This window comes from Pseudophryne corroboree, chromosome 1, assembly GCF_028390025.1.
Source record: "Pseudophryne corroboree isolate aPseCor3 chromosome 1, aPseCor3.hap2, whole genome shotgun sequence".
Lineage (NCBI taxonomy): Eukaryota > Metazoa > Chordata > Amphibia > Anura > Myobatrachidae > Pseudophryne > Pseudophryne corroboree.
Genome location: NC_086444.1, coordinates 409,791,436 through 409,817,391, shown reverse-complemented (window position 1 = coordinate 409,817,391; position 25,956 = coordinate 409,791,436). Strand labels below are relative to the sequence as shown.

Sequence of the window (25,956 nt, the reverse complement as noted above, 5' to 3'; positions counted from 1 at the left end):
CCATTAATGGTTACCATCAATGGTGATGGTGCCACGAACCACTGATGGTAATAAACTATATGGTCCAGTACCATCAATGGTTTTAACCATCGGTGGTTCATACATGAGCAGAAAGATGGACTGTGTAGCTGGGCAGTTTACTGTGTGCATGTGTGGCTAGGTAGGCATCCCAGTATGCTGTATGTGGGTAAGAGCCAGTGCCGGGCTGCTGACAGTTGTGTCTGTCATGCCAAGTCAACAGCATTCCAGGCCATTGGTAAAACTCCTCCAGTGGATCTAAAAATCTGATTTTTAGATCCACTGGAAGAGTTATACCACAAGGCATGGTGGTTGAATCCATTGTGAACCTTTCCCAAAACCAAATTGTTTAATTATCTGATCTCTCATACGCCATTTTGAATAATAAACCAGGTTATTGGGCCACGAATATATACCCTGATGAAGTCTTTGCATGAGACGAAACGTGTTGGGTTATTTTTGCAATTGTGATCTCCAATCTTCATAAACAGGAGGAGGAGAAAAGGATTTCTGTAAACAATCCGACATTGTTTGCTATGTTTGTGAATTTTATGCGGAAAAGTTTTAAATAAATGTGTTGTAATTGGAATATTTTTTTAAGTTGTCAATATAGGGGTGTATTCAATAAGTGTCAGAAGCTGCCGTCTTGTCGGAAAGACGGCAGCTTCCGACAGATTTAGGTTGGAAGGGGTTCCGACCTATTCATTAGGGCCCCATTTTTTCCGACAAGTCAGGAAATTCGACTTGTCTCAAGCCTGCCGGAATACATGCGGATCAGCGGCTTCAGCCACTGAGCCACGTGTATTGTCAGAAGCACGGCCAAACCCGTCTGGTTTTAGCCCTGTTTCCGACAATGTCAAGAGAGAGAGAGAGAGAGAGAAATGGGGAGAGAAAGAGACATGGGGGATGAGAGAGAGAGAGAGAGAGACATGGGGTGGGAGAGAGACATGGGGAGAGAAACATGGGGAAAAAGGGACAGAGAGACAAGGGAAGAAAGAGAGATATGTATAATCATCAGCAGCAGAATGAGACTGGGCAGAAGAGTTTGCACTCAAAGCTGTCAGATGCCTTGGAGAGCAGTTACCTGGAGGTCTCTGGGAGGCCGCGTCGTCTCTTCAGCCAGGCATCCCAGCTGCTTACAGGTCACCGACCTGTAAGCAGCAGGCTCCTGGGCTTTACCCACCTGTAGGCAGCCTGGCCAGACTTAGGTGGCAGGGTGGTGGGAGGAAGGGGAGATAGACAGAGATGAGGCAGCCGATGCAGGGCGGAGCTGAGGAGCTTGCCTGCCAGTATTATTCTACATCTGGGTGCCAATGGGGTCTTAGTCTTTGCACAGTGGACAGGAGATAGGAGGTTGAGAATGAGGAGAGGCAGGTCTTCTACAAAAACAAAATGCAGCTAATTGGTGGCTGGTCCTGGGGGAGGGACCAGCCACCAGAAGCTTGAATGCAGAACAGGCATTGATGAGGAGATCGTTGATTGTGAATGTGATCTCCTCAAAAAAAAAAAAAATCTTGGTCCCTCGGGGGGATTTCTGGGTACTCAGAACCCCACTATGTGTTCCACTTAGAGATGAGCGGGTTCGGTTCCTCGGAATCCGAACCCGCCCGAACTTCAGCCTTTTTTGCACGGGTCCGAGCAGACTCGGATCCTCCCGCCTTGCTCGGTTAACCCGAGCGCGCCCGAACGTCATCATCCTGCTGTCGGATTCTCGCAAGACTCGGATTCTATATAAGGAGCCGCGCGTCGCCGCCATTTTCACACGTGCATTGAGATTGATAGGGAGAGGACGTGGCTGGCGTCCTCTCCGTTTAGAATAGATTAGAGAGACACTTGATTTACTAATTTTGGGGAGCATTAGGAGTACTCAGTACAGTGCAGAGTTTTGCTGATAGTGACCACCAGTTTTATTTATAATCCGTTCTCTGCCTGAAAAAAAAGATACACAGTCACATACCATATCTGTGCTCAGCCTCAGTGTGCTGCATGATATATCATCTATGTATATCTGACTGTGCTGAGTGCTCACTGCTCACACAGCTGAATTGTGGGGGAGACTGGGGTGCAGTTATAGCAGGAGTACAGTGCACACTTTTGCTGCCAGTGACCACCAGTATATTGTCTGCCTGAAAAAGTTAAACACTCCTGTGGTGTTTTTTTTTTTTTATTCTATAGTATAAACGCATTCTCCTGACAGTGTCCAGCAGGTCCGTCATTCATTAAATTATATAAATATTTACCTACAGTAGTGTTATATTTTTTTTTTTTTCATCTCTATCATCTTTATCATCTCTATATTAGCAGACGCAGTACGGTAGTCCACGGCTGTGGCTATCTCTGTGTCGTCAGTGCTCGTCCATAATTGTATACCTACCTACCTGTGGTGGGTTTTTTTTTTCTATCTTCTTCATACTAGTAGTTTAGGAGTCTGCTGACAGTGTCCACCAGGTCCGTCATTATATTATATACCTACAGTAGTAATATATTTAGTATATTATCTATACTAGCAGACGCAGTACGGTAGTCCACGGCTGTGGCTATCTCTGTGTCGTCAGTGCTCGTCCATAATTGTATACCTACCTACCTGTGGTGGGGTTTTTTTTTCTATCTTTTTCATACTAGTAGTTTAGGAGTCTGCTGACAGTGTCCACCAGGTCCGTCATTATATTATATACCTACAGTAGTAATATATTTAGTATATTATCTATACTAGCAGACGCAGTACGGTAGTCCACGGCTGTGGCTATCTCTGTGTCGTCAGTGCTCGTCCATAATTGTATACCTACCTACCTGTGGTGGGGTTTTTTTTTTTATCTTCTTCATACTAGTAGTTTAGGAGTCTGCTGACAGTGTCCACCAGGTCCGTCATTATAATCCTACAGTAGTAATATATTTAGTATATTATCTATACTAGCAGACGCAGTACGGTAGTCCACGGCTGTGGCTATCTCTGTGTCGTCAGTGCTCGTCCATAATTGTATACCTACCTACCTGTGGTGGGGGTTTTTTTTCTATCTTCTTCATACTAGTAGTTTAGGAGTCTGCTGACAGTGTCCACCAGGTCCGTCATTATAATCCTACAGTAGTAATATATTTAGTATATTATCTATACTAGCAGACGCAGTACGGTAGTCCACGGCTGTGGCTATCTCTGTGTCGTCAGTGCTCGTCCATAATTGTATACCTACCTACCTGTGGTGGGGTTTTTTTTTCTATCTTCTTCATACTAGTAGTTTAGGAGTCTGCTGACAGTGTCCACCAGGTCCGTCATTATATTATATACCTACAGTAGTAATATATTTAGTATATTATCTATACTAGCAGACGCAGTACGGTAGGCCACGGCTGTACCTACCTCTGTGTCGTCACTCGTCCATAATTGTATACCTACCTACCTGTGGTGGGGAGTTTTTTTCTATCTTCTTCATACTAGTAGTTTAGCAGTCTGCTGACAGTGTCCACCAGGTCCGTCATTATATTATATATACCTACAGTAGTTATATATATATTTTTTTTATATCATTAATTATCATCTCTATACTAGCAGACGCAGTACGGTAGTCCACGGCTGTAGCTACCTCTGTGTCGTCAGTCACTCGTCATCCATAAGTATACTAGTATCCATCCATCTCCATTGTTTACCTGAGGTGCCTTTTAGTTGTCTCCTATTAAAATATGGAGAACAAAAATGTTGAGGTTCCAAAAATAGGGAAAGATCAAGATCCACTTCCACCTCGTGCTGAAGCTGCTGCCACTAGTCATGGCCGAGATGATGAAATTCCATCAACGTCGTCTGCCAAGGCCGATGCCCAATGTCATAGTACAGAGCATGTAAAATCCAAAACACAAAAGATCAGTAAAAAAAGGACTCAAAAATCTAAATTAAAATCGTCGGAGGAGAAGCGTAAACTTGCCAATATGCCATTTACCACACGGAGTGGCAAGGAACGGCTGAGGCCCTGGCCTATGTTCATGGCTAGTGGTTCAGCTTCACATGAGGATGGAAGCACTCAGCCTCTCGCTAGAAAAATGAAAAGACTTAAGCTGGCAAAAGCACAGCAAAGAACTGTGCGTTCTTCAAAATCACAAATCCACAAGGAGAGTCCAATTGTGTCGGTTGCGATGCCTGACCTTCCCAACACTGGACGTGAAGAGCATGCGCCTTCCACCATTTGCACGCCCCCTGCAAGTGCTGGAAGGAGCACCCGCAGTCCAGTTCCTGATAGTCAGATTGAAGATGTCAGTGTTGAAGTACACCAGGATGAGGAGGATATGGGTGTTGCTGGCGCTGGGGAGAAAATTGACAAGGAGGATTCTGATGGTGAGGTGGTTTGTTTAAGTCAGGCACCCGGGGAGACACCTGTTGTCCGTGGGAGGAATATGGCCATTGCCATGCCTGGTGAAAATACCCAAAAAATCAGCTCTTCGGTGTGGAAGTATTTCAACAGAAATGCGGACAACAGGTGTCAAGCCGTGTGTTGCCTTTGTCAAGCTGTAATAAGTAGGGGTAAGGACATTAACCACCTCGGAACATCCTCCCTTATACGTCACCTGCAGCGCATTCATCATAAGTCAGTGACAAGTTCAAAAACTTTGGGCGACAGCGGAAGCAGTCCACTGACCAGTAAATCCCTTCCTCTTGTAACCAAGCTCACGCAAACCACCCCACCAACTCCCTCAGTGTCAATTTCCTCCTTCCCCAGGAATGCCAATAGTCCTGCAGGCCATGTCACTGGCAATTCTGACGAGTCCTCTCCTACCTGGGATTCCTCCGATGCATCCTTGAGTGTAACGCCTACTGCTGCTGGCGCTGCTGTTGTTGCTGCTGGGAGTCGATGGTCATCCCAGAGGGGAAGTCGTAAGACCACTTTTACTACTTCCACCAAGCAATTGACTGTCCAACAGTCCTTTGCGAGGAAGATGAAATATCACAGCAGTCATCCTGCTGCAAAGCGGATAACTGAGGCCTTGGAATCCTGGGCGGTGAGAAACGTGGTTCCGGTATCCATCATTACTTCAGAGCCAACTATAGACTTGATTGAGGTACTGTGTCCCAGGTACCAAATACCATCTAGGTTCCATTTCTCTAGGCAGGCGATACCGAAAATGTACACAGACCTCAGAAAAATACTCACCAGTGTCCTAAAAAATGCAGTTGTACCCAATGTCCACTTAACCACGGACATGTGGACAAGTGGAGCAGGGCAGACTCAGGACTATATGACTGTGACAGCCCACTGGGTAGATGTATTGACTCCCGCCGCAAGAACAGCAGCGGCGGCACCAGTAGCAGCATCTCGCAAACGCCAACTCTTTCCTAGGCAGGCTACGCTTTGTATCACCGCTTTCCAGAATACGCACACAGCTGAAAACCTCTTACGGCAACTGAGGAAGATCATCGCAGAATGGCTTACCCCAATTGGACTCTCCTGTGGATTTGTGGCATCGGACAACGCCAGCAATATTGTGCGTGCATTATATCTGGGCAAATTCCAGCACGTCCCATGTTTTGCACATACCTTGAATTTGGTGGTGCAGAATTATTTAAAAAACGAGAGGGGCGTGCAAGAGATGCTGTCGGTGGCCAGAAGAATTGCGGGACACTTTCGGCGTACAGGCACCACGTACAGAAGACTGGAGCAACACCAAAAACGCCTGAACCTTCCCTGTGTTAGGGTCTCCTGCCCTGTGCTGCCACGTCGTCATGGCAACCGGGAGACAAGTGCTAGCGGAGTGACCTGAGCGCAGCTGATACTCCGGTTCGGGTCTTTTGCTGTGCAGTGGTTATAGGCTCTGTGCATGGCAGGGGATCCGGTGCTGGTTTTTGTGCTCACAGTCTGTGAGGTCTGAGTGGGGCGTGGACAGCACCTGCTTTATAAGGCCTCTTCTCAGGGTAAGCAGATGCTGCTGAATCTTTGTTGGTTAGTCAGTTTCTGAAAGTTAGCCAGTACTGTGTAGCTTTGTATTTGTTTGTTGCTTACTGCAAATAGGCCTGGGGATTTGGTATTACACTCTGCCAATCCAGACCTAGCAGTAAGACTGGAGTCAGTCGTTTAGCTTGCTGGGGTTCTGTTACTACTCTGTGAACTTAGCAAGTTTGCGGCTGTATTCTAAGACTTGCCTGTCTAATCCTGTCTCACTTTGCTAGGTGTCAGGGGTCAGTTTAGTGGCAGTAAGCTGAACCTGTGCACTGCAAGTGAGAATTAGGATTGTGGAGACTCTCCTTGTGTCTATCATTCCATCTCTGACCCAGGAGTTTACTGCCACACCCGTTGGTAACCCTTTAGGGTTTTGCTGTTGCCCTTAGCAACAGCATTTCGGGTTCTCTACGTATTAAAACACAACATCTTGCTTTTCTCATCTGAGCAGTTCTAATACAAGGGAGATACCCAGTTCCTTAGCCTCTGGGCTTCTCTGTTCACTTTGTGTGTATTTTGTTACCCTATCACCTTCTGTGTACGTTATGTCATATTCCCCAGTCTGTCTGTAAGTCCATTTGTTTTGCATAACAGTTCAAACACCAGTACATTCCTGCAGGCACTGGAGTGCATAACAGTCCTGACACCAGTACTTTCCTGCAGGCACTGGTGTGCATAACATATTCAGCAGCCTAATACTCCTGTTGAAATTTTGTGGGAATATAGAGCATACCCCTCAAAATACGTTGCAACAGGTGGTCGATCAGGTGCAGGTCCTGACTCGACAATTTAATGATTTGTCCATTAAAATGCACACCTCCCAGGCTGCTGGCGGAGCTCCCGCAGCAGCAGCACCTGCAGGGGTTAAGGAGCCGAAAGTAAATCTCCCGGATCGTTTTTCTGGAGATCGCTCGCAGTTCTTTTGTTTCAAGGAGAGCTGCAAGCTATACTTCCGGCTTAGGCCTCAGTCTTCTGGGTCGGAGATTCAGCGGGTGGGCATAGTGATTTCCTTGCTACAAGGAGACCCACAAGTCTGGGCATATGGGTTGCAGCCTGACTGTCCGTCGCTTAAAAGTGTTGATGCTTTTTTTACGGCACTGGGCATGTTGTATGATGACCCTGACAAGACGGCCTCAGCCGAGGCTCAGATTTCGATCCTTAAGCAAGGGCGAAGGCCAGTTGAGGTTTACTGTACGGAGTTTCGGAGGTTGGCCCATGATACCCAGTGGAATGACCCAGCCCTGAGACACCAGTACCGAAGAGGTCTTTCTAACCAGATAAAGGACCAACTGGTACAATATCCCTTGCCTGATAGCTTGGATCAGCTCATGCAGTTATCCATCCGGGTGGATAGACGGCTGAGAGAGCGTAGGCTTGAAAGGGAGACTGAGATTTCCTTCCTTCCCAAGGGATCCTCAGACTCTGAGGAATTTTCCGAGGAGCCTATGCAGATTGGGGCTACCCGCCTCTCCTCGCGTGAGAAGACGCGGAGGAGACAGCAGGGGTTGTGTTTGTACTGTGGGAATAAAGGTCATGTGGTAGTATCATGCCCAGAAAAGCCGGAAAACTTCAGGGCCTGAGGGTGATGGGAAATATCCTGTCAGGCCAGAAGTCAGAATTTCCCAAGAAGACTTTTATCATTCCGGTGACCTTGAAGATCCTCGGTCAAACTGTCAAGACTGAGGCCTTTGTGGACAGTGGGGCCGACGGGATTTTTATGGACCGCCAATTCGCCCTGAAACACTCTGTTCCCTTAGTACCCTTGGCATCGGAAATTGAGATTTGTGGGTTAAACGGGGAACCATTATCCCAAGGTAAAATTACCTCTTGCACTAGCCAGATTTCTTTGTTTATTGGAGCCACACACTCTGAAAAATTGTCCTTTTATGTGACTGTCTGTACTTTTGCCCCATTGGTGTTGGGGTTACCCTGGTTAAGGGCCCACAATCCTCAATTTGACTGGGTCTCTGGGGAGATTCTTAGTTGGGGTACTGATTGTTTCAGGAGTTGCTTGAGCCTTCCAGTCAGGCTCTCGCAGCTAAGTTTGCCAGGATTGCCAGGGTGTTATGCAGATTTTGCGGACGTGTTCTCCAAAAAAGTTGCAGAGGTACTACCTCCCCATCGCCCCTATGACTGTGCCATTGATTTGTTGCCAAATGCTAAGCTTCCCAAGAGCAGGTTGTACTCCCTGTCACGTCCTGAGACTCAGGCTATGGCAGAGTACATTCAGGAGAACTTGGCTAAGGGATTTATCAGACCTTCACAGTCTCCAGTTGGGTCGGGGTTCTTCTTCGTGGGTAAAAAGGACGGTTCGTTGCGAGCCTGCATCGACTTCAGGGAATTGAACCGTATCACGATTAAAAACTCATACCCACTGCCTCTCATTTCGGTCTTGTTTGACCAGCTTCGTACTGCCACCATTTTTTCTAAGATTGACCTACGCGGTGCGTACAATCTAATCCGAATAAGAGAGGGGGATGAATGGAAGACTGCCTTTAATACCCACTCAGGGCATTATGAATATTTGGTGATGCCTTTTGGGCTCTGTAATGCCCCGGCAGTCTTCCAGGATTTCATGAATGATGTGCTCAGGGAATATTTGGATAGATTCTTAGTTGTATACTTAGATGACATCCTAATCTTCTCCCATTCCCTGGAGGAACATCGGAAGCATGTACGCTTAGTCCTCCAGAAACTCAGAGACCACCGGCTTGGGGCGAAGCTGGAGAAGTGCGAATTTGAAGTTCAGCAAATCGCATTTCTAGGATATATTATCTCCCCAGAAGGTTTCCAAATGGAGGGTTCCAAGTTACAGGCAGTCCTGGATTGGGTGCAGCCCACTAGTTTGAAGGCGCTTCAGCGTTTCCTGGGCTTTGCGAATTTTTATAGACGATTTATCGCTGGATTTTCGTCTATAGTGGCGCCCTTGGTGGCACTCACTAAGAAAGGGGCGGATGTTGCTCACTGGTCTTGTGAGGCTAAAGCGGCTTTTGCCCGTCTCAAAAGGGCATTTGTTTCGGCCAAGGTGCTGCGACACCCAGATCCAGAGCGTCCTTTTGTGGTGGAGGTGGATGCCTCTGAGATGGGTATTGGGGCAGTGCTTTCTCAGAGGGGAGTGTCTGATAATCGCCTTCATCCCTGTGCTTACTTTTCCCGTAAATTTTCGCCTGCCGAGATGAATTATGACGTGGGTAACCGGGAATTGTTGGCTACTAAGGATGCACTCGAGGAGTGGAGACACTGGCTTGAGGGGGCTAAGTTTGTGGTCTCAATTCTCACTGACCATAAGAATCTGGCATATTTAGAGTCAGCGAAGCGTCTCAATGCCAGGCAGGCACGATGGGCTTTGTTTTTTGCTCGCTTTAATTTTTTGATAACATATCGCCCTGGGTCAAAAAACATCAAGGCTGATGCGCTCTCGCAGAGTTTTGCTCCAATCCAGGAGACCACCGAGGAGCCGTTGCCCATTGTTTCCCCATCATGTATTAAAGTGGGCATTACCCAGGACCTCTTATCATTAGTCCTTAGAGCACAGGAGCAGGCTCCTCCAGACCTTCCGGTAGGTCTTTTGTTTGTGCCTCCTAGGTTAAGACAGCGAGTGTTCCTGGAATTCCATGCCAAGAAGTCTGCAGGTCACCCGGGTATTGCCAGAACTCGGGAGTTGCTATCTAGGGCGGTGTGGTGGCCCTCGGTGGCTAAGGATGTGGATCAGTGGGTTCGGGCATGTGACATCTGTGCCCGAAATAAGACTCCTAGAGGGGTTCCTGTTGGCCCATTACATCCACTCTCTATCCCATCTAAGCCATGGACCCACATTTCAATGGATTTTGTGGTGGACTTGCCCAAATCCTCGGGGATGACAGCCATCTGGGTTGTCGTTGACAGGTTTTCGAAGATGGCGCACTTCGTTCCACTGGTTGGGCTGCCATCGGCCAGACGCCTGTCTGAATTATTTATGCTGCATGTTGTGCGTCTCCACGGGTTGCCACTTGATGTGGTCTCTGACCGCGGATCCCAGTTTGTGGCCAAATTCTGGAGGGCATTTTGTTCCGATCTCCAGATTTCTGTCAGCTTGTCGTCGGGCTACCATCCGCAGTCTAATGGGCAGACTGAAAGGGTGAACCAGTCCTTGGAGCAGTTCCTCAGGTGTTATGTCTCCAAGTGTCAGACTGACTGGGTTGCTCATCTGTCCATGGCGGAGTTTGCCTATAACAACGCGGCTCACTCTGCTACAGGGATCTCTCCCTTCCTTTGTGTGTATGGGCATCATCCTAAGGCCAATTCTTTTGACCCCCTGGACTCCACGCCTGGTGGTTCCTCTGTGGTTTCGGTCCTTAGAGGTATTTGGCGGAAAGTGAAGAAAGCCCTTGTGTCTGTGTCATTAGTGACCACAAGGGTTTTTGATAAGCGGAAAAGACCCTGCAGCTTCAAATTAGGAGACTTCGTCTGGTTGTCTACCAAGAATTTGAAGTTGAGACAGCCATCTCATAAGTTAGGCCCCCGGTTCATCGGCCCTTATAAGATCACCAGGGTTATCAATCCGGTGGCATTTCAGTTAGATCTGCCCCGTTCTTTGGGTATCAATAAAACATTTCATTGTTCCCTTTTAAAACGGGCGATTAGTAATCCTTCTTCCAGTGGAAGACCTTCCCCTTTTCTGATACGTGGCCAGAGGGAGTTTGTTGTTGAAAGGATTCTTGACTCCAAGGTGGTTCGGGGTCGGCTGTCATTTTTGGTGCACTGGAAGGGGTATGGCCCGGAGGAGCGGTCGTGGGTGCGCAGTTGTGATCTTCATGCCCCCAGACTGATACGCTTTTTCTTCTCGCAGTTCCCCGATAAACCCGGTGGTAGGGGTTCTTTGACCCCTCGTCAGAGGGGGGGTACTGTTAGGGTCTCCTGCCCTGTGCTGCCACGTCGTCATGGCAACCGGGAGACAAGTGCTAGCGGAGTGACCTGAGCGCAGCTGATACTCCGGTTCGGGTCTTTTGCTGTGCAGTGGTTATAGGCTCTGTGCATGGCAGGGGATCCGGTGCTGGTTTTTGTGCTCACAGTCTGTGAGGTCTGAGTGGGGCGTGGACAGCACCTGCTTTATAAGGCCTCTTCTCAGGGTAAGCAGATGCTGCTGAATCTTTGTTGGTTAGTCAGTTTCTGAAAGTTAGCCAGTACTGTGTAGCTTTGTATTTGTTTGTTGCTTACTGCAAATAGGCCTGGGGATTTGGTATTACACTCTGCCAATCCAGACCTAGCAGTAAGACTGGAGTCAGTCGTTTAGCTTGCTGGGGTTCTGTTACTACTCTGTGAACTTAGCAAGTTTGCGGCTGTATTCTAAGACTTGCCTGTCTAATCCTGTCTCACTTTGCTAGGTGTCAGGGGTCAGTTTAGTGGCAGTAAGCTGAACCTGTGCACTACAAGTGAGAATTAGGATTGTGGAGACTCTCCTTGTGTCTATCATTCCATCTCTGACCCAGGAGTTTACTGCCACACCCGTTGGTAACCCTTTAGGGTTTTGCTGTTGCCCTTAGCAACAGCATTTCGGGTTCTCTACGTATTAAAACACAACATCTTGCTTTTCTCATCTGAGCAGTTCTAATACAAGGGAGATACCCAGTTCCTTAGCCTCTGGGCTTCTCTGTTCACTTTGTGTGTATTTTGTTACCCTATCACCTTCTGTGTACGTTATGTCATATTCCCCAGTCTGTCTGTAAGTCCATTTGTTTTGCATAACAGTTCAAACACCAGTACATTCCTGCAGGCACTGGAGTGCATAACAGTCCTGACACCAGTACTTTCCTGCAGGCACTGGTGTGCATAACACCCTGCCATCATCTGAAGCAAGAAGTGGTAACGAGGTGGAATTCAACCCTCTATATGCTTCAGAGGATGGAGGAGCAGCAAAAGGCCATTCAAGCCTATACATCTGGCCACGATATAGGCAAAGGAGGTGGAATGCACCTGTCTCAAGCGCAGTGGAGAATGATTTCAACGTTGTGCAAGGTTCTGCAACCTTTTGAACTTGCCACACGTGAAGTCAGTTCAGACACTGCCAGCCTGAGTCAGGTCATTCCCCTCATCAGGCTTTTGCAGAAGAAGCTGGAGACATTGAAGGAGGACCTAAGACATAGCAATTCCGCTAGGCATGTGGGACTTGTGGATGGAGCCCTTCATTCGCTTAACCAGGATTCACGGGTGGTCAATCTGTTGAAATCAGAGCACTACATTTTGGCCACCGTGCTCGATCCTAGAATTAAAACCTACGTTGGATCTCTCTTTCCGGCAGACACAAGTCTGCAGGGGTTCAAAGACCTGCTGGTGGGAAAATTATCAATTCAAGTGGAACTTGATCGGTCAACAGCTCCTCCTTCACATTCTCCCGCAATTGGGGGTGCGAGGAAAAGGCTCAGAATTCCGAGCCCACCTGCTGGCGGTGATGCAGGGCAGTCTGGAGCGACTGCTGATGCTGACATCTGGTCCGGACTGAAGGACCTGCCAACGATTACGGACATGTCGTCTACTGGCACTGCATATGATTCTCTCTCCATTGAAAGAATGGTGGAGGATTATATGAGTGACCGCATCCAAGTAGGCACGTCAGACAGTCCGTACGTATACTGGCAGGAAAAAGAGGCAATTTGGAGGCCCTTGCAGAAACTGGCTTTATTCTACCTAAGTTGCCCTCCCACAAGTGTGTACTCCGAAAGAGTGTTTAGTGCCGCCGCTCACCTTGTCAGCAATCGGCGTACGAGGTTACTTCCAGAAAATGTGGAGAAGATGATGTTCATTAAAATGAATTATAATCAATTCCTCCGTGTAAACATTGACCAGCAGCAATTGCCTCCACAAAGTACACAGGGAGCTGAGATGGTGGATTCCAGTGGGGACGAATTGATAATCTGTGAGGAGGGGGATGTACACGGTGATGAATCGGAGGATGATGATGAGGTGGACATCTTGCCTCTGTAGAGCCAGTTTGTGCAATTGCTTCTTTTTTGGTGGGGGTCCAAACCAACCCGTCATTTCAGTCACAGTCGTGTGGCAGACCCTGTCACTGAAATGATGGGTTGGTTAAAGTGTGCATGTCCTGTTTATACAACATAAGGGTGGGTGGGAGGGCCCAAGGACAATTCCATCTTGCACCTCTTTTTTCTTTAATTTTTCTTTGCGTCATGTGCTGTTTGGGGAGTGTTTTTTGGAAGGGCCATCCTGCGTGACACTGCAGTGCCACTCCTAGATGGGCCAGGTGTTTGTGTCGGCCACTAGGGTCGCTTAGCTTACTCACACAGCTACCTCATTGCGCCTCTTTTTTTTCTTCTTTGCGTCATGTGCTGTTTGGGGAGTATTTTTTGGAAGGGCCATCCTGCGTGACACTGCAGTGACACTCCTAGATGGGCCAGGTGTTTGTGTCGGCCACTTGGGTCGCTGAGCTTAGTCACACAGCTACCTCATTGCGCCTCTTTTTTTTCTTCTTTGCATCATGTGCTGTTTGGGGAGTGTTTTTTGGAAGGGCCATCCTGCGTGACACTGCAGTGCCACTCCTAGATGGGCCAGGTGTTTGTGTCGGCCACTAGGGTCGCTTAGCTTACTCACACAGCTACCTCATTGCGCCTCTTTTTTTTCTTCTTTGCGTCATGTGCTGTTTGGGGAGTGTTTTTTGGAAGGGCCATCCTGCGTGACACTGCAGTGCCACTCCTAGATGGGCCAGGTGTTTGTGTCGGCCACTTGGGTCGCTTAGCTTAGCCATCCAGCGACCTCGGTGCAAATTTTAGGACTAAAAATAATATTGTGAGGTGTGAGGTGTTCAGAATAGACTGAAAATGAGTGGAAATTATGGTTATTGAGGTTAATAATACTTTGGGATCAAAATGACCCCCAAATTCTATGATTTAAGCTGTTTTTTAGGGTTTTTTGAAAAAAACACCCGAATCCAAAACACACCCGAATCCGACAAAAAAAATTCGGTGAGGTTTTGCCAAAACGCGTTCGAACCCAAAACACGGCCGCGGAACCGAACCCAAAACCAAAACACAAAACCCGAAAAATTTCCGGTGCACATCTCTAGTTCCACTGGCATCCTTCCGGGCTGTACTGTAGCATTACTTAAAGCTGGGTACACACTAATAGATATACTGTCCATTCCATTGAATGGGCTATATATATATATATATATATATATATATATATATGTAGTGCATCGGTGTGTGCACTACTGATATGTCAGTGAACAGTATATTTTTCAGTCATTCACATTAGTCCCTACCTCAGTGGAGCTAATATGGGCATGAATCAGATTGTTGTCATGATCTTTTGCCATTTGTAAATTGCAACTATATGCTAATATAGGTTAGAATGGATATGGCATTTACCCAACCACTGCCCATTACCACCCCCAAACGCTGTCTGCCTGTCACTCTCTTTGCGACTAATCCCTCGTTGCGACCGCAATCGCTGTGCGTGCCCACTGCGGCTCAGATGCATGTTCAGTAAGAAAACATCAACCAATTTGCGACCGCATCTGAATCAGGACCTATATTACCTATCATGTGGAAACACATATACATTAGGGTTAATAATAATATTAAAGATTACAGTGCCGCAGACTTCTAATCCTGCCAGTTGTTAATAATATCCAGACCACAGACTACCCTTGTTGTGTCTCTCCAGTCTTATGTCGTTATTAAAAAATTACATTAATAAAAAAAACTGGTTTTTTTTCTATTGTTTACCCTTTGCTCCCCCTTACCTGATGTCAAAACCTGGCTATGCCACTGATACACGAGCCCCTGTCTGATTCAAATCAGTTGCAGGGATATTGGCCCTCATTCCGAGTTGATCGGTCGCAAGGCGAATTTAGCAGAGTTACACACGCTAAGCCGCCGCCTACTGGGAGTGAATCTTAGCTTCTTAAAATTGCGACCGATGTATTCGCAATATTGCGATTACTAACTACTTAGCAGTTTCTGAGTAGCTCCAGACTTACTCTGCCTGTGCGATCAGTTCAGTGCTTGTCGTTCCTGGTTGACGTCACAAACACACCCAGCGTTCGCCCAGGCACTCCCACCGTTTCTCCGGCCACTCCTGCGTTTTTTCCGGAAACGGTAGCGTTTTCAGCCACACGCCCCTGAAACGCCGTGTTTCCGCCCAGTAACACCCATTTCCTGTCAATCACATTACGATCGCCGGAGCGAAGAAAAAGCCGTGAGTAAAAATACTTTCTTCATAGTAAAGTTACTTGGCGCAGTCGCAGTGCGAACATTGCGCATGCGTACTAAGCGGAATTTCACTGCGATGCGATGAAAAATACCGAGCGAACAACTCGGAATGAGGGCCATAAAGTGACAGGATGTAAATAGTATTTGCAACAGCAGAGGGCAGCACAGGCTGGGCCATCATTCCACACTCATTCCATTTAGTAATCTTAACAATAACAACCACTTCCTCACATGTGGCAATGACACACACCCTCCAGCATTTTACACATAAAGGTGGTCATTCCGAGTTGATCGCTAGCTGCATTCATTCGCTGTGCAGCGATGAGGCTAAAAAACGGCACTTCTCCGCATGCGTATGTGGCGCAATGCGCACGCGCGACGTACTATTACAACGACCGATGTAGTTTCACACAGGGTCTAGCGAAGCTTTTCAGTCGCACTGCTGGCCGCAGAATGATTGACATGAAGTGGGCGTTTCTGGGTGTCAACTGACCGGTTTCAGGGAGTGTTTGTAAAAACGCAGGCGTGCCAGGAAAAACGTAGGTGTGGCTGGACGAATGCAGGGCGTGTTTGTGACGTCAAAGCAGGAACTGAACAGTCTGAAGTGATCGAAAGCGCTGAGTAGGTATTGAGCTACTCTAAAACTGCACAAAAAAAATTTGCCGCCGCTCTGCGATCCTTTCGTTCGCACTTCTGCTAAGCTAAAATACACTGCCAGTGGGAGGCGGCATAGCGTTTGCATGGCTGCTAAAAACTGCTAGCGAGCGAACAACTCGGAATGACCACCAAAAATCGGTACAAATCCGAAAAGGGGGACGTGGTCACGCCCCTTTTCCCTATACTTTCAATGGACGTTTGGAGAGCCAAAAATCGGTACAGACCATAAAAAAAAGGTACAGTTGGTGGGTATGGTGACAGACTATCAGCATGTTACAAAGGGTTTTCTTTTTATGTCCTGAATATTGTATTGATGTATTCATTTTATTAATCACGCAAAGATAAGGTAATGGGAAACTAAATGTGTATCTCTCATCACGGCTACAAATAATCGTAACTAGTTGCTGCTGCCCAGTTTATATGTGCATCAAATAACAATGATAACAAAACGTATATACAGTATACAGTACATAACAAGCAAGAACTTTAAGAGATAATTTTAAGGATATTTAATGTTATTGAAAACTTCCAAGAGCAAACAGGGAACAGCTCCTTTTATATATGCCACAGAAATCCAAGGTAATTTCTAATATTCATAGGGGCCTATTTACTAAGCCTTGGAAGGAGATAAAGTGGAGAGAGATAAAGTAAAAGCCAATCAGCTCCTAACTGTCATGTCACAGGCTGGGTTTGAAAAATGACAGTTAGGAGCTGGTTGGTTGGGACTTTATCTCCGTCCACTTTATCTCTATCCGAGGCTTAGTAAATAGACCCCTTAATATCTTACAGTTGGGGTATTATTATCGTTTATAATATACAAATTCAATAAAAAAATAAAAGGAAACATAAAGGGGAGCAGTCAGTGCCAGACTACCAAATAGACAGAGTGGGCACCAGCCTATGGGACATGCGCCTTTTAGGGGCCCCGCAACAAGGGGTTCAAAATAATATTTATTTGATCTTGAAAGAAAATAAAAATTAAGCTTTCTTAAATTGTTTCCAAAAGATAGAAAAATATTAATCAACTCAAAGAAATGAAAACTTTATAGAGAAAATGCTGTATTAATGTAATGTACCCATTAACAACTTAATAGCCCTCATTCAGCATTAAACACAAACCTGCATTTGCACAGATTGGTGATTATTGGCCGAATGCGCATGTGGGGGAAGTGGCCCGGACAGCGCAGGTGTATCCGGACCATTATAGAGGCGGCCACCTGACGTCACATGCTGCCTCTGTGGGGGAAAACATGGCGCCTGCATAAGCAGCTATGCTGCGGATGCAGGGGAGCTAACGGTAATCCCAGCAGCCATGATGCCTGCATTGCGATCACATTTCTAAATGCAAACGCAGCGCTGGGCAGTGCTTCTCATGCTGGCCAGCCTTGCCCTGTGCTGGGTGGCCCCCAGCATGAGATTTTTTTCAGTAGCAGATTTTTGCTATTTTGCAGAATCTGCTACTGATGCTGAATGAGGGCCACAGGGCTTTTTTCAGAGCTGAACGCAGCCACTGCGTTCATTCCAAAGGCCGGGGATTTGCTGTCTGTGCACGTGCAGTGGCCACAGTGCGCGTGCGAGGGCTGTCATGATGTGATCGCACCCCGAAAGGATGCAAATGCATCATGAATGACAGGCGACGCAGTGTTGGGGGGTGGGGGACAGGACAGGAAATGCAGGCATGTCATAACCATTCTGGGGCCAGACAATGATGTCACCTGCGTTTCCTGCAATAGGAAACTTGGCGGCGGTGCCCCTACCTACGCAGCCCTGCGTAGGCAAGGGTCAATCTCTATTTGATGCGATTGCAATTGAATTGCTATCGCATCGTGGCGCCACACATGCTGGATAGCCTTGCCCTGTGCTGGGCAGCCACAGCATGTAAGTAATATGGTCGCAGCTTTTACTGCTATAGCAAAATCTGCGACCATTTCTGAAAAACCCCTATAGTACATTAATGATAGACATCAGATTCACATTACAGTTTCCATATCATAGACTGTTGTTTGACAGCCCTGGTCGCTACCTGAGTTGGATTGCCTGGTCACTCGATCCGGGTTAGTTTTCCTGGCCCCCTTCAGACTGAGCTGCGACCTGAGCGGACCCAACAATAACCTGAATTAATGCAGCAGTCTGAAAGGAGTATAAGGCTTGTATAACATGCATGAACACACCTTTACACACATTATTAGTAGTGATGAGCGGGTTCGGTTTCCGAGAAACCGAACCCCCCCGAACTTCACCCTTTTTAGACGGGTCCGAGCCATACTCGGATTCTCCCGTATGGCTCGGTTAACCCGAGCGCGCCCGAACGTCATCATCCCGCTTTCGGATTCTCGCAAGATTCGGATTCTATATAAGGAGCCGCGCGTCGCCGCCATTTTCACACGTGCATTGAGATTGATAGGGAGAGGACGTGGCTGGCATCCTCTCCGTTTATATAGTTATATACTACACAGTTGATCTGATTGCTTAGCTTATTGTGGGGAGGATTGGGGAGCAGCTGTTAGGAGGAGTACAGTGCAGAGTTTTGCTAATAGTGACCACCAGTTTTTTATCCGTTCTCTGCCTGAAAAAAACGCTCCATACCATATCTGTGCTCAGTGTGCTGCATGATATATCTGTGCTGAGTGCTCACACTGCTTAATTGTGGGGACTGGGGAGCAGCTATAGCAGGAGTACAGTGCACAGTTTTGCTGACAGTGACCATCAGTATACGTTTGTCTGCCTGAAAAACACTCCTGTGGTGTCTTTTTTTTTTTATACTATAAACGCAGTCTGCTGACAGTGTCCACCAGGTCCATTATACTGTATATAGCAGTACGGTAGGCCACTGCTGTACCTACCTCTGTGTCGTCACTCGTCGTCCATAAGTATACTATCCATCCATCTACATTGTATACCTGTGGTGTCTTTTATTCTTTATACTATAAACGCAGTCTGCGGACAGTGTCCACCAGGTCCATTATCCTGTATATAGCAGTACGGTAGGCCACTGCTGTACCTACCTTTGTGTCGTCACTCGTCGTCCATAAGTATACTATCCATCCATCTACATTGTATACCTGTGGTGTCTTTTTTATTTATACTATAAACGCAGTCTGCTGACAGTGTCCACCAGGTCCATTATACTGTATATAGCAGTACGGTAGGCCACTGCTGTACCTACCTCTGTGTCGTCACTCGTCGTCCATAAAGTATACTATCCATCCATCTACATTGTATACCTGTGGTGCCTTTTAGTTGTGCGCATTAAAATATGGAGAACAAAAATGTGGAGGTTAAAAAAATAGGGAAAGATCAAGATCCACTTCGTGCTGAAGCTGCTGCCACTAGTCATGGCCGAGACGATGAAATGCCATCAACGTCGTCTGCCAAGGCCGATGCCCAATGTCATAGTACAGAGCATGTAAAATCCAAAACACAAAAGATCAGTAAAATGACCCAAAAATCAAAATTAAAAGCGTCTGAGGAGAAGCGTAAACTTGCCAATATGCCATTTACGACACGGAGTGGCAAGGAACGACTGAGGCCCTGGCCTATGTTCATGGCTAGTGGTTCAGCTTCACATGAGGATGGAAGCACTCATCCTCTCGCTAGAAAAAAGAAAAGACTTAAGCTGGCAAAAGCACAGCAAAGAACTGTGCGTTCTTCGAAATCACAAATCCCCAAGGAGAGTCCAATTGTGTCGGTTGCGATGCCTGACCTTCCCAACACTGGACAGGAAGAGCTTGCGCCTTCCACCATTTGCACGCCCCCTGCAAGTGCTGGAAGGAGCACCCGCAGTCCAGTTCCTGATAGTCAAATTGAAGATGTCAGTGTTGAAGTACACCAGGATGAGGATATGGGTGTTGCTGGCGCTGGGGAGGAAATTGACAAGGAGGATTCTGATGGTGAGGTGGTTTGTTTAAGTCAGGCACCCGGGGAGACACCTGTTGTCCGTGGGACGAATATGGCCATTGACATGCCTGGTCAAAATACACAAAAAATCAGCTCTTCGGTGTGGAATTATTTCAACACAAATGCGGACAACAGGTGTCAAGCCGTGTGTTGCCTTTGTCAAGCTGTAATAAGTAGGGGTAAGGACGTTAACCACCTCGGAACATCCTCACTTATACGTCACCTGCAGCGCATTCATCATAAGTCAGTGACAAGTTCAAAAACTTTGGGCGACAGCGGAAGCAGTCCACTGACCACTAAATCCCTTCCTCTTGTAACCAAGCTCCCGCAAACCACACCACCAACTCCCTCAGTGTCAATTTCCTCCTTACCCAGGAAAGCCAATAGCCCTGCAGGCCATGTCACTGGCAAGTCTGACGAGTCCTCTCCTGCCTGGGATTCCTCCGATGCATCCTTGAGTGTAACGCCTACTGCTGCTGGCGCTGCTGTTGTTGCTGCTGGGAGTCGATCGGCATCCCAGAGGGGAAGTCGGAAGACCACTTGTACTACTTCCAGTAAGCAATTGACTGTCCAACAGTCCTTTGCGAGGAAGATGAAATATCACAGCAGTCATCCTGCTGCAAAGCAGATAACTCAGGCCTTGGCAGCCTGGGCGGTGAGAAACGTGGTTCCGGTATCCATCGTTACTTCAGAGCCAACTATAGACTTGATTGAGGTACTGTGTCCCCGGTACCAAATACCATCTAGGTTCCATTTCTCTAGGCAGGCGATACCGAAAATGTACACAGACCTCAGAAAAAGAGTCACCAGTGTCCTAAAAAATGCAGTTGTACCCAATGTCCACTTAACCACGGACATGTGGACAAGTGGAGCAGGGCAGAGTGTGACAGCCCACTGGGTAGATGTATTGCCTCCCGCTGCAAGAACAGCAGCGGCGGCACCAGTAGCAGCATCTCGCAAACGCCAACTCGTTCCTAGGCAGGCTACGCTTTGTATCATTGCTTTCCAGAATACGCACACAGCTGAAAACCTCTTACGGCAACTGAGGAAGATCATCGCAGAATGGCTTACCCCAATTGGACTCTCCTGGGGATTTGTGACATCGGACAACGCCAGCAATATTGTGCGTGCATTACATCTGGGCAAATTCCAGCACGTCCCATGTTTTGCACATACCTTGAATTTGGTGGTGCAGAATTATTTAAAAAACGACAGGGGCGTGCAAGAGATGCTGTCGGTGGCCCGAAGAATTGCGGGCCACTTTCGGCGTTCAGGCACCGCGTACAGAAGACTGGAGCACCACCAAACACACCTGAACCTGCCCTGCCATCATCTGAAGCAGGAGGTGGTAACGAGATGGAATTCAACCCTCTATATGCTTCAGAGGATGGAGGAGCAGCAAAAGGCCATTCAAGCCTATACATCTGGCCACGATAAAGGCAAAGGAGGTGGAATGCACCTGTCTCAAGCGCAGTGGAGAATGATTTCAACGTTGTGCAAGGTTCTGCAACCCTTTGAACTTGCCACACGTGAAGTCAGTTCAGACACTGCCAGCCTGAGTCAGGTCATTCCCCTCATCAGGCTTTTGCAGAAGAAGCTGGAGACATTGAAGGAGGAGCTAAAACAGAGCGATTCCGCTAGGCATGTGGGACTTGTGGATGGAGCCCTTCATTCGCTTAACCAGGATTCACGGGTGGTCAATCTGTTGAAATCAGAGCACTACATTTTGGCCACCGTGCTCGATCCTAGATTTAAAACCTACGTCGTATCTCTCTTTCCGGCAGACACAAGTCTGCAGGGGTTCAAAGACCTGCTGTTGAGAATATTGTCAAGTCAAGCGGAACGTGACCCGTCAACAGCTCCTCCTTCACATTCTCCCGCAACTGGGGGTGCGAGGAAAGGGCTAAGAATTCCGAGCCCACCCGCTGGCGGTGATGCAGGGCAGTCTGGAGCGAGTGCTGACATCTGGTCCGGACTGAAGGACCTGCCAACGATTACTGACATGTCGTCTACTGTCACTGCATATGATTCTCTCACCATTGAAAGAATGGTGGAGGATTATATGAGTGACCGCATCCAAGTAGGCACGTCAGACAGTCCGTACGTATACTGGCAGGAAAAAGAGGCAATTTGGAGGCCCTTGCAGAAACTGGCTTTATTCTACCTAAGTTGCCCTCCCTCCAGTGTGTACTCCGAAAGAGTGTTTAGTGCCGCCGCTCACCTTGTCAGCAATCGGCGTACGAGGTTACTTCCAGAAAATGTGGAGAAGATGATGTTCATTAAAATGAATTATAATCAATTCCTCCGTGGAGACATTCACCAGCAGCAATTGCCTCCAGAAAGTGCACGGGGACCTGAGATGGTGGATTTCAGTGGGGATGAATTAATAATCTGTGAGGAGGGGGATGTACACAGTGAAAGGGGTGATGAATCGGACGATGATGATGAGGTGGACATCTTGCCTCTGTAGAGCCAGTTTGTGCAAGGAGAGATTGATTGCTTCTTTTTTGGTGGGGGCCCAAACCAACCAGTCATTTCAGTCACAGTCGTGTGGCAGACCCTGTCGCTGAAATGATGGGTTGGTTAAAGTGTGCATGTCCTGTTTATACAACATAAGGGTGGGTGGGAGGGCCCAAGGACAATTCCATCTTGCACCTCTTTTTTCTTTCATTTTTCTTTGCATCATGTGCTGTTTGGGGACAATTTTTTTTGAAGTGCCATCCTGTCTGACACTGCAGTGCCACTCCTAGATGGGCCAGGTGTTTGTGTCGGTTACTAGGGTCACTTAGCTTAGTCACACAGCTACCTCATTGCGCCTCTTTTTTTCTTTGCATCATGTGCTGTTTGGGGAGTATTTTTTTGAAGGGCCATCCTGCGTGACACTGCAGTGCCACTCCTAGATGGGCCAGGTGTTTGTGTCGGCCACTTGTGTCGCTTAGCTTAGCCATCCAGCGACCTCGGTGCAAATTTTAGGACTAAAAATAATATTGTGAGGTGTGAGGTGTTCAGAATAGACTGGAAATGAGTGGAAATTATGGTTATTGAGGTTAATAATACTATGGGATCAAAATGACCCCCAAATTCTATGATTTAAGCTGTTTTTGAGGGTTTTTTGAAAAAAACACCCGAATCCAAAACACACCCGAATCCGACAAAAAAATTTCGGTGAGGTTTTGCCAAAACGCGTCCGAATCCAAAACACGGCCGCGGAACCGAACCCAAAACCAAAACACAAAACCCGAAAAATTTCCGGAGCACATCACTAATTATTAGTGCCCTTATACACACACACAGTGCCCCTTACACATATGTCGCACATTATTAGTGCATTTATAGACATTACACTCATGATGCCCCTTACACATATTCCAAGCACTACTGCACAACCAACCCATCTGTACACAGCACTCACATCGCCGCTAACACTGTGACCTCTGCCTCTGCTTGGATATAGATGTGTCCTCATTAGAGATGTGCACCAGAAATTTTTTGGGTTTTGTGTTTTGGTTTTGGATTCGATTCCGCGGCCATGTTTTGGAGTCGGACGCGTTTTGTTGGATTCGGGTGTTTTTTTTTTCAAAAAACCCTCAAAAACAGCTTAAATCATAGAATTTTGGGCTAATTTTAATCCTATAGTATTATTAACCTCAATTTCCACTCATTTCCAGTCTATTCTGAACACTCACACCTCACAATACTATTTTTAGTCCTAAAATTTGCACCGAGGTCGCTGGATGACTAAGCAAAGCGACCCAAGAGGGTGGCACAAACACCTGGCCCATCTAGGAGTGGCACTGCAGAGTCAGACAGGATGGCACTTAAAAAATTGGCCCCAAACAGCACATGATGCAAAGAAAAGAGAAAAAGAGGTGCACTGTGGTCGCTGGACGGCTAAGCTAAGCGACACAAACACCTCAATATCACAGGAATTATTCGTTCTAATCAATTGTATTATTGGTCCAAATCACTGGAAGAAAATGACTAAATCACTGAAATTTTTCGTTCTAATCAATGGTATTATTGGTCCAAATCACTGGAAGAAAATGACAAAATCAATGGAATTATTCGTTCTAATCAATGGTATTATTGGTCCAAATCACTGGAAGAAAATGACAAAATCACTGGAATTATTCGTTCTAATCAATGGTATTATTGGTCCAAATCACTGGAAGAAAATGACAAAATCACTGGAATTATTCGTTCTAATCAATGGTATTATTGGTCCAAATCACTGGAAGAAAATGACAAAATCACTGGAATTATTCGTTCTAATCAATGGTATTATTGGTCCAAATCACTGGAAGAAAATGGAATGGATGGATACTTGCAGTGACACAGAGCTGCAAGATACAGCAATGGCCTACTGTACACAACTATATACTGTTGGGTCACCAAAATGCTGCACTGTAATACTATATATACTGCTCACAAAAATGCAGCACAGATATGGAATGGATACTTGCAGTGACACAGAGCTGCAAAATACAGCAATGGCCTACTGTACACAACTATATACTGTTGGGTCACCAAAATGCTGCACTGTAATACTATATATACTGCTCACAAAAATGCTGCACAGATATGGAATGGATACTTGCAGTGACACAGAGCTGCAAGATACAGCAATGGCCTACTGTACTGTACTACTATAAGTATAATTATTTATATACTGGTGGTCCCCAGTTCCCACAATAAAGCACACTGAGCACAGATATTTGCAGCACACTGTACACAGATATGGAGCGTTTTCAGGCAGAGAACGTAGATATTTTAAGCATACTGAGCACAGATATTTGCAGCGCACTGAGCACAGATATTTGCAGCACACTGAGCACAGATTACGGAGCTTTTCAGGGAGAGAACGCAGCCACGTCCTCTCCGTTCAATCTCCAATGCACGAGTGAAAATGGCGGCGACGCGCGGCTCTTTATATAGAATACGAATCTCGCGAGAATCCGACAGTGGGATGATGACGTTCGGCCTTGTTCGGGTTAACCGAGCAAGGCGGGAAGATCCGAGGCTGCCTCGGAACCGTGTAAAATGGGTGAAGTTGGGAGGGGGGGTTCGGATCTCGAGGAACCGAACCCGCTCATCTCTAGTCCTCATACATCTTTCCTCAATACGCCATGCAGCAGAAGATTCAGCGGGCAGCTCTGCTAATGTCGGGCGCCTTTTTTGATGAAAATGTGTCTTATTTGCATTACTGTGTGGCTAGGATACACAAGCAGCTTCTGCTGATTAAAAGTATATGCAGCATGCCTATATTGTATGTGCGGCTGTGACTGTATCTGCATACGAAATGCTACGTTACAGTGATTTCCAAGAATACATTGTAACGTAGCATTTCGTATGCAGATACAGTCACAGTCGCACACAGAATATAGGCCTGCTGCATATCATTTTAATCAGCAGAAGCTGCTTATGCCCATGGCATACCAAATGCCCTAGGCATTTGCCTAGTTTACCTATGCCTAGGGCCAGCTCTACATATTCACATGATGGTCCAATAAATTCTACATCAAAATGTGTTCATATGCTGGCAAAATGTCTGTAAATGAGAAATATAGTATTGATGATCCACCTTATATACCCCTCCACAACAAATTAATCATGCCACATGAGAAAAAAATATATACTTACACTTGGGTATCACAACCCACCAGCATCTCCACTCAAAAGCTACTATGTGTGGCTGTAACAAAAAGAGTGGATATTCACTACGATAATCAAATAAACAATAGACAATCAAATGAACAAATAGGAGTGTCAGTAAATGCCATAAATACTCACAAAAGTCTGGACTATCACCCAATATACAGGAGTCAATACGCCAGCATGTTCATCAGAGGAAAGCCACACAAGACTGAACTACCCCAGACGGTAGATGCTAGAATCAAGTGGCCTAAAGGACCTATGATGTCAGGGGAGGAGCCACATCACCAAAGGGAGGAGCTAGGCCAGCGGGATAGTTCTTCTACACATCACCAACCACTACCTTTAATAACCCGGTGGCGAGCGAAGCGAGTCACCGAGCCCGAACCGTGGCATGTGAAACGAGCCCGCGAGGGTACATTTTGGGTACCCGATTTTGGCATGGCTCCTTCACCTGGTGACGTGGCTCCTCCCCCTGGTGAAATCAGAGGTCCCTTACCCAACTTGGATTTAGAACTAACCCTACCTAGACCGGGTTAATAAGTAATAAGTAACATGATCTGGTTTTTCACACCAAATATCCACATAAAAGCCATAGTTGCATAACA

General features: G+C 46.8%; 2 protein-coding genes across 3 annotated transcripts in view; one reads left to right on the top strand and one right to left on the bottom strand.

Moving 5' to 3' along the window:
- The window catches only part of FICD (FIC domain protein adenylyltransferase), a 1,034,845-nt gene that overhangs the window by 533,170 nt on the left and 475,719 nt on the right, over positions 1-25,956 (top strand). The window lies entirely within an intron of this gene.
- Positions 1-25,956, bottom strand: part of LOC134888292 (serine dehydratase-like) — a 185,753-nt gene that overhangs the window by 137,878 nt on the left and 21,919 nt on the right. The window contains exons 1-2 of one of the 2 annotated variants that reach the window (XM_063913286.1): positions 25,337-25,394; positions 17,823-17,890 (exon numbers count right to left, since the gene is read on the bottom strand). The exons of the other annotated variant lie outside the window; for it this stretch is intronic. The gene's annotated coding sequence lies outside the window, so the exon portion shown is untranslated. Of the gene's footprint in view, positions 1-17,822; positions 17,891-25,336; positions 25,395-25,956 lie in introns of those variants that run through there. 2 annotated transcript variants of the gene reach the window in all.